The following is an 18,406-nucleotide window of genomic DNA, read 5'->3' on the forward strand; positions in this document are numbered from 1 at the left end:
TATGCTCGCCGATCCAAAAACGAAATACTACATGAACGGGAAGCCGAAATAGCTCAGTTGGGAGAGCGTTAGACTGAAGATCTAAAGGTCCCTGGTTCGATCCCGGGTTTCGGCATTGGTTGCTGTGTCCCATGATTTACTTTTAAGCATGGTTGCATTATCTGCATGTTCTTCACATTATTGCTAATGTTGAGCAGAAACATATGTACATCAGCATGTAAGTGATCACATATGTTACTTCTGGCTTGACTTAGATTAAAAGTGTCCCATGATTTACTTTTAAGCATGGTTGCATTATCTGCATGTTCTTCACATTATTGCTAATGTTGAGCAGAAACCTATGTACATCAGCATGTAAGTGATCACATATGTTACTTCTGGCTTGAATTAGATTAAAAGTGTCCCATGATTTACTTTTAAGCATGGTTGCATTATCTGCATGTTCTTCACATTATTGCTAATGTTGAGCAGAAACATATGTTCATCAGCATGTAAGTGATCACATATGTTACTTCTGGCTTGACTTAGATTAAAAGTGTCCCATGATTTACTTTTAAGCATGGTTGCATTATCTGCATGTTCTTCACATTATTGCTAATGTTGAGCAGAAACATATGTACATCAGCATGTAAGTGATCACATATGTTACTTCTGGCTTGACTTAGATTAAAACTTCTTGGCGTTGGCATCTTTTTGTTGCTTTATTTTCTATGTTCTACTATCAAAATGTTCACTGTTGGAAGAATGTTATCCGGCACATCCGAAGATCCCTAGTCGTGGTTATAACTTGATAATATTGGAGTGGAGAACTGTAAACTTAAAATGCCCAGACTTAAATCCCAAGCATTGGCAATGGTTTCTAACTTCTGAAACATACTTAGTCTCACCTTTTAAGATCAGCTGTCCTTTTCAATATCTCCGTTTTGACAACGTTTATTTTTTGGAAAACGTGCTCCACACATTAGTTATCCTCTTCAACAACGAAATTGGGATCTCATCAGTGGGTTCAACATTCTAATAAATCACTGTAAATCAGTATATGTTGAAGCTTGCACAACTTATATCTGTTCTGTAGTCACAAAACTTGATCCGAGTTGTTTTTTTTTTTTGAATATGCTCGCCGATCCAAAAACGAAATACTACATGAACGGGAAGCCGAAATAGCTCAGTTGGGAGAGCGTTAGACTGAAGATCTAAAGGTCCCTGGTTCGATCCCGGGTTTCGGCATTGGTTGCTGTGTCCCATGATTTACTTTTAAGCATGGTTGCATTATCTGCATGTTCTTCACATTATTGCTAATGTTGAGCAGAAACATATGTACATCAGCATGTAAGTGATCACATATGTTACTTCTGGCTTGACTTAGATTAAAAGTGTCCCATGATTTACTTTTAAGCATGGTTGCATTATCTGCATGTTCTTCACATTATTGCTAATGTTGAGCAGAAACCTATGTACATCAGCATGTAAGTGATCACATATGTTACTTCTGGCTTGAATTAGATTAAAAGTGTCCCATGATTTACTTTTAAGCATGGTTGCATTATCTGCATGTTCTTCACATTATTGCTAATGTTGAGCAGAAACATATGTTCATCAGCATGTAAGTGATCACATATGTTACTTCTGGCTTGACTTAGATTAAAAGTGTCCCATGATTTACTTTTAAGCATGGTTGCATTATCTGCATGTTCTTCACATTATTGCTAATGTTGAGCAGAAACATATGTACATCAGCATGTAAGTGATCACATATGTTACTTCTGGCTTGACTTAGATTAAAACTTCTTGGCGTTGGCATCTTTTTGTTGCTTTATTTTCTATGTTCTACTATCAAAATGTTCACTGTTGGAAGAATGTTATCCGGCACATCCGAAGATCCCTAGTCGTGGTTATAACTTGATAATATTGGAGTGGAGAACTGTAAACTTAAAATGCCCAGACTTAAATCCCAAGCATTGGCAATGGTTTCTAACTTCTGAAACATACTTAGTCTCACCTTTTAAGATCAGCTGTCCTTTTCAATATCTCCGTTTTGACAACGTTTATTTTTTGGAAAACGTGCTCCACACATTAGTTATCCTCTTCAACAACGAAATTGGGATCTCATCAGTGGGTTCAACATTCTAATAAATCACTGTAAATCAGTATATGTTGAAGCTTGCACAACTTATATCTGTTCTGTAGTCACAAAACTTGATCCGAGTTGTTTTTTTTTTTTTGGAATATGCTCACCGATCCAAAAGCGAAATACTGCTTCAAAGGGAAGCCGAAATAGCTCAGTTGGGAGAGCGTTAGACTGAAGATCTAAAGGTCCCTGGTTCGATCCCGGGTTTCGGCAATGGTTGCAGTGTCCCATGATTTACTTTTAAGCATGGTTGCATTATCTGCATGTTCTTCACATTATTGCTAATGTTGAGCAGAAACATATGTACATCAGCATGTAAGTGATCACATATGTTACTTCTGGCTTGACTTAGATTAAAACTTCTTGGCGTTGGCATATTTTTGTTGCTTTATTTTCTATGTTCTACTATCAAAATGTTCACTGTTGGAAGAATGTTATCCGGCACATCCGAAGATCCCTAGTCGTGGTTATAACTTGATAATATTGGAGTGGAGAACTGTAAACTTAAAATGCCCAGACTTAAATCCCAAGCATTGGCAATGGTTTCTAACTTCTGAAACATACTTAGTCTCACCTTTTAAGATCAGCTGTCCTTTTCAATATCTCCGTTTTGACAACGTTTATTTTTTGGAAAACGTGCTCCACACATTAGTTATCCTCTTCAACAACGAAATTGGGATCTCATCAGTGGGTTCAACATTCTAATAAATCACTGTAAATCAGTATATGTTGAAGCTTGCACAACTTATATCTGTTCTGTAGTCACAAAACTTGATCCGAGTTGTTTTTTTTTTTTTGGAATATGCTCACCGATCCAAAAGCGAAATACTGCTTCAAAGGGAAGCCGAAATAGCTCAGTTGGGAGAGCGTTAGACTGAAGATCTAAAGGTCCCTGGTTCGATCCCGGGTTTCGGCAATGGTTGCAGTGTCCCATGATTTACTTTTAAGCATGGTTGCATTATCTGCATGTTCTTCACATTATTGCTAATGTTGAGCAGAAACATATGTACATCAGCATGTAAGTGATCACATATGTTACTTCTGGCTTGACTTAGATTAAAACTTCTTGGCGTTGGCATATTTTTGTTGCTTTATTTTCTATGTTCTACTATCAAAATGTTCACTGTTGGAAGAATGTTATCCGGCACATCCGAAGATCCCTAGTCGTGGTTATAACTTGATAATATTGGAGTGGAGAACTGTAAACTTAAAATGCCCAGACTTAAATCCCAAGCATTGGCAATGGTTTCTAACTTCTGAAACATACTTAGTCTCACCTTTTAAGATCAGCTGTCCTTTTCAATATCTCCGTTTTGACAACGTTTATTTTTTGGAAAACGTGCTCCACACATTAGTTATCCTCTTCAACAACGAAATTGGGATCTCATCAGTGGGTTCAACATTCTAATAAATCACTGTAAATCAGTATATGTTGAAGCTTGCACAACTTATATCTGTTCTGTAGTCACAAAACTTGATCCGAGTTGTTTTTTTTTTTTTGAATATGCTCACCGATCCAAAAGCGAAATACTACATCAAAGGGAAGCCGAAATAGCTCAGTTGGGAGAGCGTTAGACTGAAGATCTAAAGGTCCCTGGTTCGATCCCGGGTTTCGGCATTGGTTGCAGTGTCCCATGATTTACTTTTAAGCATGGTTGCATTATCTGCATGTTCTTCACATTATTGCTAATGTTGAGCAGAAACATATGTACATCAGCATGTAAGTGATCACATATGTTACTTCTGGCTTGATTTAGATTAAAAGTGTCCCATGATTTACTTTTAAGCATGGTTGCATTATCTGCATGTTCTTCACATTATTGCTAATGTTGAGCAGAAACATATGTACATCAGCATGTAAGTGATCACATATGTTACTTCTGGCTTGACTTGGATTAAAACTTCTTGGCGTTGGCATCTTTTTGTTGCTTTATTTTCTATGTTCTACTATCAAAATGTTCACTGTTGGAAGAATGTTATCCGGCACATCCGAAGATCCCTAGTCGTGGTTATAACTTGATAATATTGGAGTGGAGAACTGTAAACTTAAAATGCCCAGACTTAAATCCCAAGCATTGGCAATGGTTTCTAACTTCTGAAACATACTTAGTCTCACCTTTTAAGATCAGCTGTCCTTTTCAATATCTCCGTTTTGACAACGTTTATTTTTTGGAAAACGTGCTCCACACATTAGTTATCCTCTTCAACAACGAAATTGGGATCTCATCAGTGGGTTCAACATTCTAATAAATCACTGTAAATCAGTATATGTTGAAGCTTGCACAACTTATATCTGTTCTGTAGTCACAAAACTTGATCCGAGTTGTTTTTTTTTTTTTGGAATATGCTCACCGATCCAAAAGCGAAATACTGCATCAAAGGGAAGCCGAAATAGCTCAGTTGGGAGAGCGTTAGACTGAAGATCTAAAGGTCCCTGGTTCGATCCCGGGTTTCGGCATTGGTTGCAATGTCCCATGATTTACTTTTGTGCATGGTTGCATTATCTGCATGTTCTTCACATTATTGCTAATGTTGAGCAGAAACATATGTACATCAGCATGTAAGTGATCACATATGTTACTTCTGGCTTGAATTAGATTAAAAGTGTCCCATGATTTACTTTTAAGCATGGTTGCATTATCTGCATGTTCTTCACATTATTGCTAATGTTGAGCAGAAACATATGTTCATCAGCATGTAAGTGATCACATATGTTACTTCTGGCTTGACTTAGATTAAAAGTGTCCCATGATTTACTTTTAAGCATGGTTGCATTATCTGCATGTTCTTCACATTATTGCTAATGTTGAGCAGAAACCTATGTACATCAGCATGTAAGTGATCACATATGTTACTTCTGGCTTGAATTAGATTAAAAGTGTCCCATGATTTACTTTTAAGCATGGTTGCATTATCTGCATGTTCTTCACATTATTGCTAATGTTGAGCAGAAACATATGTACATCAGCATGTAAGTGATCACATATGTTACTTCTGGCTTGACTTAGATTAAAAGTGTCCCATGATTTACTTTTAAGCATGGTTGCATTATCTGCATGTTCTTCACATTATTGCTAATGTTGAGCAGAAACCTATGTACATCAGCATGTAAGTGATCACATATGTTACTTCTGGCTTGAATTAGATTAAAAGTGTCCCATGATTTACTTTTAAGCATGGTTGCATTATCTGCATGTTCTTCACATTATTGCTAATGTTGAGCAGAAACATATGTACATCAGCATGTAAGTGATCACATATGTTACTTCTGGCTTGACTTAGATTAAAAGTGTCCCATGATTTACTTTTAAGCATGGTTGCATTATCTGCATGTTCTTCACATTATTGCTAATGTTGAGCAGAAACATATGTACATCAGCATGTAAGTGATCACATATGTTACTTCTGGCTTGACTTAGATTAAAACTTCTTGGCGTTGGCATCTTTTTGTTGCTTTATTTTCTATGTTCTACTATCAAAATGTTCACTGTTGGAAGAATGTTATCCGGCACATCCGAAGATCCCTAGTCGTGGTTATAACTTGATAATATTGGAGTGGAGAACTGTAAACTTAAAATGCCCAGACTTAAATCCCAAGCATTGGCAATGGTTTCTACCTTCTGAAACATACTTAGTCTCACCTTTTAAGATCAGCTGTCCTTTTCAATATCTCCGTTTTGACAACGTTTATTTTTTGGAAAACGTGCTCCACACATTAGTTATCCTCTTCAACAACGAAATTGGGATCTCATCAGTGGGTCAACATTCTAATAAATCACTGTAAATCAGTATATGTTGAAGCTTGCACAACTTATATCTGTTCTGTAGTCACAAAACTTGATCCGAGTTGTTTTTTTTTTTTGAATATGCTCGCCGATCCAAAAACGAAATACTACATGAACGGGAAGCCGAAATAGCTCAGTTGGGAGAGCGTTAGACTGAAGATCTAAAGGTCCCTGGTTCGATCCCGGGTTTCGGCATTGGTTGCTGTGTCCCATGATTTACTTTTAAGCATGGTTGCATTATCTGCATGTTCTTCACATTATTGCTAATGTTGAGCAGAAACATATGTACATCAGCATGTAAGTGATCACATATGTTACTTCTGGCTTGACTTAGATTAAAAGTGTCCCATGATTTACTTTTAAGCATGGTTGCATTATCTGCATGTTCTTCACATTATTGCTAATGTTGAGCAGAAACCTATGTACATCAGCATGTAAGTGATCACATATGTTACTTCTGGCTTGAATTAGATTAAAAGTGTCCCATGATTTACTTTTAAGCATGGTTGCATTATCTGCATGTTCTTCACATTATTGCTAATGTTGAGCAGAAACATATGTTCATCAGCATGTAAGTGATCACATATGTTACTTCTGGCTTGACTTAGATTAAAAGTGTCCCATGATTTACTTTTAAGCATGGTTGCATTATCTGCATGTTCTTCACATTATTGCTAATGTTGAGCAGAAACATATGTACATCAGCATGTAAGTGATCACATATGTTACTTCTGGCTTGACTTAGATTAAAACTTCTTGGCGTTGGCATCTTTTTGTTGCTTTATTTTCTATGTTCTACTATCAAAATGTTCACTGTTGGAAGAATGTTATCCGGCACATCCGAAGATCCCTAGTCGTGGTTATAACTTGATAATATTGGAGTGGAGAACTGTAAACTTAAAATGCCCAGACTTAAATCCCAAGCATTGGCAATGGTTTCTAACTTCTGAAACATACTTAGTCTCACCTTTTAAGATCAGCTGTCCTTTTCAATATCTCCGTTTTGACAACGTTTATTTTTTGGAAAACGTGCTCCACACATTAGTTATCCTCTTCAACAACGAAATTGGGATCTCATCAGTGGGTTCAACATTCTAATAAATCACTGTAAATCAGTATATGTTGAAGCTTGCACAACTTATATCTGTTCTGTAGTCACAAAACTTGATCCGAGTTGTTTTTTTTTTTTTGGAATATGCTCACCGATCCAAAAGCGAAATACTGCTTCAAAGGGAAGCCGAAATAGCTCAGTTGGGAGAGCGTTAGACTGAAGATCTAAAGGTCCCTGGTTCGATCCCGGGTTTCGGCAATGGTTGCAGTGTCCCATGATTTACTTTTAAGCATGGTTGCATTATCTGCATGTTCTTCACATTATTGCTAATGTTGAGCAGAAACATATGTACATCAGCATGTAAGTGATCACATATGTTACTTCTGGCTTGACTTAGATTAAAACTTCTTGGCGTTGGCATATTTTTGTTGCTTTATTTTCTATGTTCTACTATCAAAATGTTCACTGTTGGAAGAATGTTATCCGGCACATCCGAAGATCCCTAGTCGTGGTTATAACTTGATAATATTGGAGTGGAGAACTGTAAACTTAAAATGCCCAGACTTAAATCCCAAGCATTGGCAATGGTTTCTAACTTCTGAAACATACTTAGTCTCACCTTTTAAGATCAGCTGTCCTTTTCAATATCTCCGTTTTGACAACGTTTATTTTTTGGAAAACGTGCTCCACACATTAGTTATCCTCTTCAACAACGAAATTGGGATCTCATCAGTGGGTTCAACATTCTAATAAATCACTGTAAATCAGTATATGTTGAAGCTTGCACAACTTATATCTGTTCTGTAGTCACAAAACTTGATCCGAGTTGTTTTTTTTTTTTTGGAATATGCTCACCGATCCAAAAGCGAAATACTGCTTCAAAGGGAAGCCGAAATAGCTCAGTTGGGAGAGCGTTAGACTGAAGATCTAAAGGTCCCTGGTTCGATCCCGGGTTTCGGCAATGGTTGCAGTGTCCCATGATTTACTTTTAAGCATGGTTGCATTATCTGCATGTTCTTCACATTATTGCTAATGTTGAGCAGAAACATATGTACATCAGCATGTAAGTGATCACATATGTTACTTCTGGCTTGACTTAGATTAAAACTTCTTGGCGTTGGCATATTTTTGTTGCTTTATTTTCTATGTTCTACTATCAAAATGTTCACTGTTGGAAGAATGTTATCCGGCACATCCGAAGATCCCTAGTCGTGGTTATAACTTGATAATATTGGAGTGGAGAACTGTAAACTTAAAATGCCCAGACTTAAATCCCAAGCATTGGCAATGGTTTCTAACTTCTGAAACATACTTAGTCTCACCTTTTAAGATCAGCTGTCCTTTTCAATATCTCCGTTTTGACAACGTTTATTTTTTGGAAAACGTGCTCCACACATTAGTTATCCTCTTCAACAACGAAATTGGGATCTCATCAGTGGGTTCAACATTCTAATAAATCACTGTAAATCAGTATATGTTGAAGCTTGCACAACTTATATCTGTTCTGTAGTCACAAAACTTGATCCGAGTTGTTTTTTTTTTTTTGAATATGCTCACCGATCCAAAAGCGAAATACTACATCAAAGGGAAGCCGAAATAGCTCAGTTGGGAGAGCGTTAGACTGAAGATCTAAAGGTCCCTGGTTCGATCCCGGGTTTCGGCATTGGTTGCAGTGTCCCATGATTTACTTTTAAGCATGGTTGCATTATCTGCATGTTCTTCACATTATTGCTAATGTTGAGCAGAAACATATGTACATCAGCATGTAAGTGATCACATATGTTACTTCTGGCTTGATTTAGATTAAAAGTGTCCCATGATTTACTTTTAAGCATGGTTGCATTATCTGCATGTTCTTCACATTATTGCTAATGTTGAGCAGAAACATATGTACATCAGCATGTAAGTGATCACATATGTTACTTCTGGCTTGACTTGGATTAAAACTTCTTGGCGTTGGCATCTTTTTGTTGCTTTATTTTCTATGTTCTACTATCAAAATGTTCACTGTTGGAAGAATGTTATCCGGCACATCCGAAGATCCCTAGTCGTGGTTATAACTTGATAATATTGGAGTGGAGAACTGTAAACTTAAAATGCCCAGACTTAAATCCCAAGCATTGGCAATGGTTTCTAACTTCTGAAACATACTTAGTCTCACCTTTTAAGATCAGCTGTCCTTTTCAATATCTCCGTTTTGACAACGTTTATTTTTTGGAAAACGTGCTCCACACATTAGTTATCCTCTTCAACAACGAAATTGGGATCTCATCAGTGGGTTCAACATTCTAATAAATCACTGTAAATCAGTATATGTTGAAGCTTGCACAACTTATATCTGTTCTGTAGTCACAAAACTTGATCCGAGTTGTTTTTTTTTTTTTGGAATATGCTCACCGATCCAAAAGCGAAATACTGCATCAAAGGGAAGCCGAAATAGCTCAGTTGGGAGAGCGTTAGACTGAAGATCTAAAGGTCCCTGGTTCGATCCCGGGTTTCGGCATTGGTTGCAATGTCCCATGATTTACTTTTGTGCATGGTTGCATTATCTGCATGTTCTTCACATTATTGCTAATGTTGAGCAGAAACATATGTACATCAGCATGTAAGTGATCACATATGTTACTTCTGGCTTGAATTAGATTAAAAGTGTCCCATGATTTACTTTTAAGCATGGTTGCATTATCTGCATGTTCTTCACATTATTGCTAATGTTGAGCAGAAACATATGTTCATCAGCATGTAAGTGATCACATATGTTACTTCTGGCTTGACTTAGATTAAAAGTGTCCCATGATTTACTTTTAAGCATGGTTGCATTATCTGCATGTTCTTCACATTATTGCTAATGTTGAGCAGAAACCTATGTACATCAGCATGTAAGTGATCACATATGTTACTTCTGGCTTGAATTAGATTAAAAGTGTCCCATGATTTACTTTTAAGCATGGTTGCATTATCTGCATGTTCTTCACATTATTGCTAATGTTGAGCAGAAACATATGTACATCAGCATGTAAGTGATCACATATGTTACTTCTGGCTTGACTTAGATTAAAAGTGTCCCATGATTTACTTTTAAGCATGGTTGCATTATCTGCATGTTCTTCACATTATTGCTAATGTTGAGCAGAAACCTATGTACATCAGCATGTAAGTGATCACATATGTTACTTCTGGCTTGAATTAGATTAAAAGTGTCCCATGATTTACTTTTAAGCATGGTTGCATTATCTGCATGTTCTTCACATTATTGCTAATGTTGAGCAGAAACATATGTACATCAGCATGTAAGTGATCACATATGTTACTTCTGGCTTGACTTAGATTAAAAGTGTCCCATGATTTACTTTTAAGCATGGTTGCATTATCTGCATGTTCTTCACATTATTGCTAATGTTGAGCAGAAACATATGTACATCAGCATGTAAGTGATCACATATGTTACTTCTGGCTTGACTTAGATTAAAACTTCTTGGCGTTGGCATCTTTTTGTTGCTTTATTTTCTATGTTCTACTATCAAAATGTTCACTGTTGGAAGAATGTTATCCGGCACATCCGAAGATCCCTAGTCGTGGTTATAACTTGATAATATTGGAGTGGAGAACTGTAAACTTAAAATGCCCAGACTTAAATCCCAAGCATTGGCAATGGTTTCTACCTTCTGAAACATACTTAGTCTCACCTTTTAAGATCAGCTGTCCTTTTCAATATCTCCGTTTTGACAACGTTTATTTTTTGGAAAACGTGCTCCACACATTAGTTATCCTCTTCAACAACGAAATTGGGATCTCATCAGTGGGTCAACATTCTAATAAATCACTGTAAATCAGTATATGTTGAAGCTTGCACAACTTATATCTGTTCTGTAGTCACAAAACTTGATCCGAGTTGTTTTTTTTTTTTTGAATATGCTCGCCGATCCAAAAACGAAATACTACATGAACGGGAAGCCGAAATAGCTCAGTTGGGAGAGCGTTAGACTGAAGATCTAAAGGTCCCTGGTTCGATCCCGGGTTTCGGCATTGGTTGCTGTGTCCCATGATTTACTTTTAAGCATGGTTGCATTATCTGCATGTTCTTCACATTATTGCTAATGTTGAGCAGAAACATATGTACATCAGCATGTAAGTGATCACATATGTTACTTCTGGCTTGACTTAGATTAAAAGTGTCCCATGATTTACTTTTAAGCATGGTTGCATTATCTGCATGTTCTTCACATTATTGCTAATGTTGAGCAGAAACCTATGTACATCAGCATGTAAGTGATCACATATGTTACTTCTGGCTTGAATTAGATTAAAAGTGTCCCATGATTTACTTTTAAGCATGGTTGCATTATCTGCATGTTCTTCACATTATTGCTAATGTTGAGCAGAAACATATGTTCATCAGCATGTAAGTGATCACATATGTTACTTCTGGCTTGACTTAGATTAAAAGTGTCCCATGATTTACTTTTAAGCATGGTTGCATTATCTGCATGTTCTTCACATTATTGCTAATGTTGAGCAGAAACATATGTACATCAGCATGTAAGTGATCACATATGTTACTTCTGGCTTGACTTAGATTAAAACTTCTTGGCGTTGGCATCTTTTTGTTGCTTTATTTTCTATGTTCTACTATCAAAATGTTCACTGTTGGAAGAATGTTATCCGGCACATCCGAAGATCCCTAGTCGTGGTTATAACTTGATAATATTGGAGTGGAGAACTGTAAACTTAAAATGCCCAGACTTAAATCCCAAGCATTGGCAATGGTTTCTAACTTCTGAAACATACTTAGTCTCACCTTTTAAGATCAGCTGTCCTTTTCAATATCTCCGTTTTGACAACGTTTATTTTTTGGAAAACGTGCTCCACACATTAGTTATCCTCTTCAACAACGAAATTGGGATCTCATCAGTGGGTTCAACATTCTAATAAATCACTGTAAATCAGTATATGTTGAAGCTTGCACAACTTATATCTGTTCTGTAGTCACAAAACTTGATCCGAGTTGTTTTTTTTTTTTTGGAATATGCTCACCGATCCAAAAGCGAAATACTGCTTCAAAGGGAAGCCGAAATAGCTCAGTTGGGAGAGCGTTAGACTGAAGATCTAAAGGTCCCTGGTTCGATCCCGGGTTTCGGCAATGGTTGCAGTGTCACATGATTTACTTTTAAGCATGGTTGCATTATCTGCATGTTCTTCACATTATTGCTAATGTTGAGCAGAAACATATGTACATCAGCATGTAAGTGATCACATATGTTACTTCTGGCTTGACTTAGATTAAAACTTCTTGGCGTTGGCATATTTTTGTTGCTTTATTTTCTATGTTCTACTATCAAAATGTTCACTGTTGGAAGAATGTTATCCGGCACATCCGAAGATCCCTAGTCGTGGTTATAACTTGATAATATTGGAGTGGAGAACTGTAAACTTAAAATGCCCAGACTTAAATCCCAAGCATTGGCAATGGTTTCTAACTTCTGAAACATACTTAGTCTCACCTTTTAAGATCAGCTGTCCTTTTCAATATCTCCGTTTTGACAACGTTTATTTTTTGGAAAACGTGCTCCACACATTAGTTATCCTCTTCAACAACGAAATTGGGATCTCATCAGTGGGTTCAACATTCTAATAAATCACTGTAAATCAGTATATGTTGAAGCTTGCACAACTTATATCTGTTCTGTAGTCACAAAACTTGATCCGAGTTGTTTTTTTTTTTTTGAATATGCTCACCGATCCAAAAGCGAAATACTACATCAAAGGGAAGCCGAAATAGCTCAGTTGGGAGAGCGTTAGACTGAAGATCTAAAGGTCCCTGGTTCGATCCCGGGTTTCGGCATTGGTTGCAGTGTCCCATGATTTACTTTTAAGCATGGTTGCATTATCTGCATGTTCTTCACATTATTGCTAATGTTGAGCAGAAACATATGTACATCAGCATGTAAGTGATCACATATGTTACTTCTGGCTTGATTTAGATTAAAAGTGTCCCATGATTTACTTTTAAGCATGGTTGCATTATCTGCATGTTCTTCACATTATTGCTAATGTTGAGCAGAAACATATGTACATCAGCATGTAAGTGATCACATATGTTACTTCTGGCTTGACTTGGATTAAAACTTCTTGGCGTTGGCATCTTTTTGTTGCTTTATTTTCTATGTTCTACTATCAAAATGTTCACTGTTGGAAGAATGTTATCCGGCACATCCGAAGATCCCTAGTCGTGGTTATAACTTGATAATATTGGAGTGGAGAACTGTAAACTTAAAATGCCCAGACTTAAATCCCAAGCATTGGCAATGGTTTCTAACTTCTGAAACATACTTAGTCTCACCTTTTAAGATCAGCTGTCCTTTTCAATATCTCCGTTTTGACAACGTTTATTTTTTGGAAAACGTGCTCCACACATTAGTTATCCTCTTCAACAACGAAATTGGGATCTCATCAGTGGGTTCAACATTCTAATAAATCACTGTAAATCAGTATATGTTGAAGCTTGCACAACTTATATCTGTTCTGTAGTCACAAAACTTGATCCGAGTTGTTTTTTTTTTTTTGGAATATGCTCACCGATCCAAAAGCGAAATACTGCATCAAAGGGAAGCCGAAATAGCTCAGTTGGGAGAGCGTTAGACTGAAGATCTAAAGGTCCCTGGTTCGATCCCGGGTTTCGGCATTGGTTGCAATGTCCCATGATTTACTTTTGTGCATGGTTGCATTATCTGCATGTTCTTCACATTATTGCTAATGTTGAGCAGAAACATATGTACATCAGCATGTAAGTGATCACATATGTTACTTCTGGCTTGAATTAGATTAAAAGTGTCCCATGATTTACTTTTAAGCATGGTTGCATTATCTGCATGTTCTTCACATTATTGCTAATGTTGAGCAGAAACATATGTTCATCAGCATGTAAGTGATCACATATGTTACTTCTGGCTTGACTTAGATTAAAAGTGTCCCATGATTTACTTTTAAGCATGGTTGCATTATCTGCATGTTCTTCACATTATTGCTAATGTTGAGCAGAAACCTATGTACATCAGCATGTAAGTGATCACATATGTTACTTCTGGCTTGAATTAGATTAAAAGTGTCCCATGATTTACTTTTAAGCATGGTTGCATTATCTGCATGTTCTTCACATTATTGCTAATGTTGAGCAGAAACATATGTTCATCAGCATGTAAGTGATCACATATGTTACTTCTGGCTTGACTTAGATTAAAAGTGTCCCATGATTTACTTTTAAGCATGGTTGCATTATCTGCATGTTCTTCACATTATTGCTAATGTTGAGCAGAAACATATGTACATCAGCATGTAAGTGATCACATATGTTACTTCTGGCTTGACTTAGATTAAAACTTCTTGGCGTTGGCATCTTTTTGTTGCTTTATTTTCTATGTTCTACTATCAAAATGTTCACTGTTGGAAGAATGTTATCCGGCACATCCGAAGATCCCTAGTCGTGGTTATAACTTGATAATATTGGAGTGGAGAACTGTAAACTTAAAATGCCCAGACTTAAATCCCAAGCATTGGCAATGGTTTCTACCTTCTGAAACATACTTAGTCTCACCTTTTAAGATCAGCTGTCCTTTTCAATATCTCCGTTTTGACAACGTTTATTTTTTGGAAAACGTGCTCCACACATTAGTTATCCTCTTCAACAACGAAATTGGGATCTCATCAGTGGGTTCAACATTCTAATAAATCACTGTAAATCAGTATATGTTGAAGCTTGCACAACTTATATCTGTTCTGTAGTCACAAAACTTGATCCGAGTTGTTTTTTTTTTTTGAATATGCTCGCCGATCCAAAAACGAAATACTACATGAACGGGAAGCCGAAATAGCTCAGTTGGGAGAGCGTTAGACTGAAGATCTAAAGGTCCCTGGTTCGATCCCGGGTTTCGGCATTGGTTGCTGTGTCCCATGATTTACTTTTAAGCATGGTTGCATTATCTGCATGTTCTTCACATTATTGCTAATGTTGAGCAGAAACATATGTACATCAGCATGTAAGTGATCACATATGTTACTTCTGGCTTGACTTAGATTAAAAGTGTCCCATGATTTACTTTTAAGCATGGTTGCATTATCTGCATGTTCTTCACATTATTGCTAATGTTGAGCAGAAACCTATGTACATCAGCATGTAAGTGATCACATATGTTACTTCTGGCTTGAATTAGATTAAAAGTGTCCCATGATTTACTTTTAAGCATGGTTGCATTATCTGCATGTTCTTCACATTATTGCTAATGTTGAGCAGAAACATATGTTCATCAGCATGTAAGTGATCACATATGTTACTTCTGGCTTGACTTAGATTAAAAGTGTCCCATGATTTACTTTTAAGCATGGTTGCATTATCTGCATGTTCTTCACATTATTGCTAATGTTGAGCAGAAACATATGTACATCAGCATGTAAGTGATCACATATGTTACTTCTGGCTTGACTTAGATTAAAACTTCTTGGCGTTGGCATCTTTTTGTTGCTTTATTTTCTATGTTCTACTATCAAAATGTTCACTGTTGGAAGAATGTTATCCGGCACATCCGAAGATCCCTAGTCGTGGTTATAACTTGATAATATTGGAGTGGAGAACTGTAAACTTAAAATGCCCAGACTTAAATCCCAAGCATTGGCAATGGTTTCTAACTTCTGAAACATACTTAGTCTCACCTTTTAAGATCAGCTGTCCTTTTCAATATCTCCGTTTTGACAACGTTTATTTTTTGGAAAACGTGCTCCACACATTAGTTATCCTCTTCAACAACGAAATTGGGATCTCATCAGTGGGTTCAACATTCTAATAAATCACTGTAAATCAGTATATGTTGAAGCTTGCACAACTTATATCTGTTCTGTAGTCACAAAACTTGATCCGAGTTGTTTTTTTTTTTTTGGAATATGCTCACCGATCCAAAAGCGAAATACTGCTTCAAAGGGAAGCCGAAATAGCTCAGTTGGGAGAGCGTTAGACTGAAGATCTAAAGGTCCCTGGTTCGATCCCGGGTTTCGGCAATGGTTGCAGTGTCCCATGATTTACTTTTAAGCATGGTTGCATTATCTGCATGTTCTTCACATTATTGCTAATGTTGAGCAGAAACATATGTACATCAGCATGTAAGTGATCACATATGTTACTTCTGGCTTGACTTAGATTAAAACTTCTTGGCGTTGGCATATTTTTGTTGCTTTATTTTCTATGTTCTACTATCAAAATGTTCACTGTTGGAAGAATGTTATCCGGCACATCCGAAGATCCCTAGTCGTGGTTATAACTTGATAATATTGGAGTGGAGAACTGTAAACTTAAAATGCCCAGACTTAAATCCCAAGCATTGGCAATGGTTTCTAACTTCTGAAACATACTTAGTCTCACCTTTTAAGATCAGCTGTCCTTTTCAATATCTCCGTTTTGACAACGTTTATTTTTTGGAAAACGTGCTCCACACATTAGTTATCCTCTTCAACAACGAAATTGGGATCTCATCAGTGGGTTCAACATTCTAATAAATCACTGTAAATCAGTATATGTTGAAGCTTGCACAACTTATATCTGTTCTGTAGTCACAAAACTTGATCCGAGTTGTTTTTTTTTTTTTTGAATATGCTCACCGATCCAAAAGCGAAATACTACATCAAAGGGAAGCCGAAATAGCTCAGTTGGGAGAGCGTTAGACTGAAGATCTAAAGGTCCCTGGTTCGATCCCGGGTTTCGGCAATGGTTGCAGTGTCCCATGATTTACTTTTAAGCATGGTTGCATTATCTGCATGTTCTTCACATTATTGCTAATGTTGAGCAGAAACATATGTACATCAGCATGTAAGTGATCACATATGTTACTTCTGGCTTGACTTAGATTAAAAGTGTCCCATGATTTACTTTTAAGCATGGTTGCATTATCTGCATGTTCTTCACATTATTGCTAATGTTGAGCAGAAACCTATGTACATCAGCATGTAAGTGATCACATATGTTACTTCTGGCTTGAATTAGATTAAAAGTGTCCCATGATTTACTTTTAAGCATGGTTGCATTATCTGCATGTTCTTCACATTATTGCTAATGTTGAGCAGAAACATATGTTCATCAGCATGTAAGTGATCACATATGTTACTTCTGGCTTGACTTAGATTAAAAGTGTCCCATGATTTACTTTTAAGCATGGTTGCATTATCTGCATGTTCTTCACATTATTGCTAATGTTGAGCAGAAACATATGTACATCAGCATGTAAGTGATCACATATGTTACTTCTGGCTTGACTTAGATTAAAACTTCTTGGCGTTGGCATCTTTTTGTTGCTTTATTTTCTATGTTCTACTATCAAAATGTTCACTGTTGGAAGAATGTTATCCGGCACATCCGAAGATCCCTAGTCGTGGTTATAACTTGATAATATTGGAGTGGAGAACTGTAAACTTAAAATGCCCAGACTTAAATCCCAAGCATTGGCAATGGTTTCTAACTTCTGAAACATACTTAGTCTCACCTTTTAAGATCAGCTGTCCTTTTCAATATCTCCGTTTTGACAACGTTTATTTTTTGGAAAACGTGCTCCACACATTAGTTATCCTCTTCAACAACGAAATTGGGATCTCATCAGTGGGTTCAACATTCTAATAAATCACTGTAAATCAGTATATGTTGAAGCTTGCACAACTTATATCTGTTCTGTAGTCACAAAACTTGATCCGAGTTGTTTTTTTTTTTTTGGAATATGCTCACCGATCCAAAAGCGAAATACTGCTTCAAAGGGAAGCCGAAATAGCTCAGTTGGGAGAGCGTTAGACTGAAGATCTAAAGGTCCCTGGTTCGATCCCGGGTTTCGGCAATGGTTGCAGTGTCCCATGATTTACTTTTAAGCATGGTTGCATTATCTGCATGTTCTTCACATTATTGCTAATGTTGAGCAGAAACATATGTACATCAGCATGTAAGTGATCACATATGTTACTTCTGGCTTGACTTAGATTAAAACTTCTTGGCGTTGGCATATTTTTGTTGCTTTATTTTCTATGTTCTACTATCAAAATGTTCACTGTTGGAAGAATGTTATCCGGCACATCCGAAGATCCCTAGTCGTGGTTATAACTTGATAATATTGGAGTGGAGAACTGTAAACTTAAAATGCCCAGACTTAAATCCCAAGCATTGGCAATGGTTTCTAACTTCTGAAACATACTTAGTCTCACCTTTTAAGATCAGCTGTCCTTTTCAATATCTCCGTTTTGACAACGTTTATTTTTTGGAAAACGTGCTCCACACATTAGTTATCCTCTTCAACAACGAAATTGGGATCTCATCAGTGGGTTCAACATTCTAATAAATCACTGTAAATCAGTATATGTTGAAGCTTGCACAACTTATATCTGTTCTGTAGTCACAAAACTTGATCCGAGTTGTTTTTTTTT

The 18,406-nt window shown here is 36.8% G+C and overlaps 19 non-coding genes across 19 annotated transcripts; all 19 read left to right on the top strand.

Annotated features, from left to right (window-relative positions):
• Nucleotides 1–42: 42 nt before the first annotated feature.
• On the top strand, nucleotides 43–115 carry TRNAF-GAA (transfer RNA phenylalanine (anticodon GAA)). Its single transcript has one exon. It is a non-coding gene; the product is annotated as a tRNA-Phe (tRNA).
• Nucleotides 116–1,154: 1,039 nt separating this feature from the next.
• On the top strand, nucleotides 1,155–1,227 carry TRNAF-GAA (transfer RNA phenylalanine (anticodon GAA)). The gene has a single exon. It is a non-coding gene; the product is annotated as a tRNA-Phe (tRNA).
• Nucleotides 1,228–2,268: 1,041 nt separating this feature from the next.
• TRNAF-GAA (transfer RNA phenylalanine (anticodon GAA)) lies at nucleotides 2,269–2,341 on the top strand. The gene has a single exon. It is a non-coding gene; the product is annotated as a tRNA-Phe (tRNA).
• A 630-nt stretch (nucleotides 2,342–2,971) lies between these two features.
• TRNAF-GAA (transfer RNA phenylalanine (anticodon GAA)) lies at nucleotides 2,972–3,044 on the top strand. Its single transcript has one exon. It is a non-coding gene; the product is annotated as a tRNA-Phe (tRNA).
• Nucleotides 3,045–3,673: 629 nt separating this feature from the next.
• On the top strand, nucleotides 3,674–3,746 carry TRNAF-GAA (transfer RNA phenylalanine (anticodon GAA)). The gene has a single exon. It is a non-coding gene; the product is annotated as a tRNA-Phe (tRNA).
• A 767-nt stretch (nucleotides 3,747–4,513) lies between these two features.
• Nucleotides 4,514–4,586, top strand: TRNAF-GAA (transfer RNA phenylalanine (anticodon GAA)). The gene has a single exon. It is a non-coding gene; the product is annotated as a tRNA-Phe (tRNA).
• Nucleotides 4,587–6,035: 1,449 nt separating this feature from the next.
• Nucleotides 6,036–6,108, top strand: TRNAF-GAA (transfer RNA phenylalanine (anticodon GAA)). The gene has a single exon. It is a non-coding gene; the product is annotated as a tRNA-Phe (tRNA).
• A 1,041-nt stretch (nucleotides 6,109–7,149) lies between these two features.
• On the top strand, nucleotides 7,150–7,222 carry TRNAF-GAA (transfer RNA phenylalanine (anticodon GAA)). The gene has a single exon. It is a non-coding gene; the product is annotated as a tRNA-Phe (tRNA).
• A 630-nt stretch (nucleotides 7,223–7,852) lies between these two features.
• Nucleotides 7,853–7,925, top strand: TRNAF-GAA (transfer RNA phenylalanine (anticodon GAA)). The gene has a single exon. It is a non-coding gene; the product is annotated as a tRNA-Phe (tRNA).
• A 629-nt stretch (nucleotides 7,926–8,554) lies between these two features.
• TRNAF-GAA (transfer RNA phenylalanine (anticodon GAA)) lies at nucleotides 8,555–8,627 on the top strand. The gene has a single exon. It is a non-coding gene; the product is annotated as a tRNA-Phe (tRNA).
• Nucleotides 8,628–9,394: 767 nt separating this feature from the next.
• On the top strand, nucleotides 9,395–9,467 carry TRNAF-GAA (transfer RNA phenylalanine (anticodon GAA)). Its single transcript has one exon. It is a non-coding gene; the product is annotated as a tRNA-Phe (tRNA).
• Nucleotides 9,468–10,917: 1,450 nt separating this feature from the next.
• Nucleotides 10,918–10,990, top strand: TRNAF-GAA (transfer RNA phenylalanine (anticodon GAA)). The gene has a single exon. It is a non-coding gene; the product is annotated as a tRNA-Phe (tRNA).
• A 1,041-nt stretch (nucleotides 10,991–12,031) lies between these two features.
• TRNAF-GAA (transfer RNA phenylalanine (anticodon GAA)) lies at nucleotides 12,032–12,104 on the top strand. The gene has a single exon. It is a non-coding gene; the product is annotated as a tRNA-Phe (tRNA).
• A 629-nt stretch (nucleotides 12,105–12,733) lies between these two features.
• Nucleotides 12,734–12,806, top strand: TRNAF-GAA (transfer RNA phenylalanine (anticodon GAA)). The gene has a single exon. It is a non-coding gene; the product is annotated as a tRNA-Phe (tRNA).
• A 767-nt stretch (nucleotides 12,807–13,573) lies between these two features.
• Nucleotides 13,574–13,646, top strand: TRNAF-GAA (transfer RNA phenylalanine (anticodon GAA)). The gene has a single exon. It is a non-coding gene; the product is annotated as a tRNA-Phe (tRNA).
• Nucleotides 13,647–14,822: 1,176 nt separating this feature from the next.
• TRNAF-GAA (transfer RNA phenylalanine (anticodon GAA)) lies at nucleotides 14,823–14,895 on the top strand. Its single transcript has one exon. It is a non-coding gene; the product is annotated as a tRNA-Phe (tRNA).
• Nucleotides 14,896–15,936: 1,041 nt separating this feature from the next.
• On the top strand, nucleotides 15,937–16,009 carry TRNAF-GAA (transfer RNA phenylalanine (anticodon GAA)). Its single transcript has one exon. It is a non-coding gene; the product is annotated as a tRNA-Phe (tRNA).
• A 630-nt stretch (nucleotides 16,010–16,639) lies between these two features.
• TRNAF-GAA (transfer RNA phenylalanine (anticodon GAA)) lies at nucleotides 16,640–16,712 on the top strand. The gene has a single exon. It is a non-coding gene; the product is annotated as a tRNA-Phe (tRNA).
• A 1,041-nt stretch (nucleotides 16,713–17,753) lies between these two features.
• Nucleotides 17,754–17,826, top strand: TRNAF-GAA (transfer RNA phenylalanine (anticodon GAA)). Its single transcript has one exon. It is a non-coding gene; the product is annotated as a tRNA-Phe (tRNA).
• Nucleotides 17,827–18,406: the final 580 nt, after the last annotated feature.

The sequence above is a fragment of the Pelobates fuscus genome, chromosome 6 (genome assembly GCF_036172605.1).
Source record: "Pelobates fuscus isolate aPelFus1 chromosome 6, aPelFus1.pri, whole genome shotgun sequence".
Lineage (NCBI taxonomy): Eukaryota > Metazoa > Chordata > Amphibia > Anura > Pelobatidae > Pelobates > Pelobates fuscus.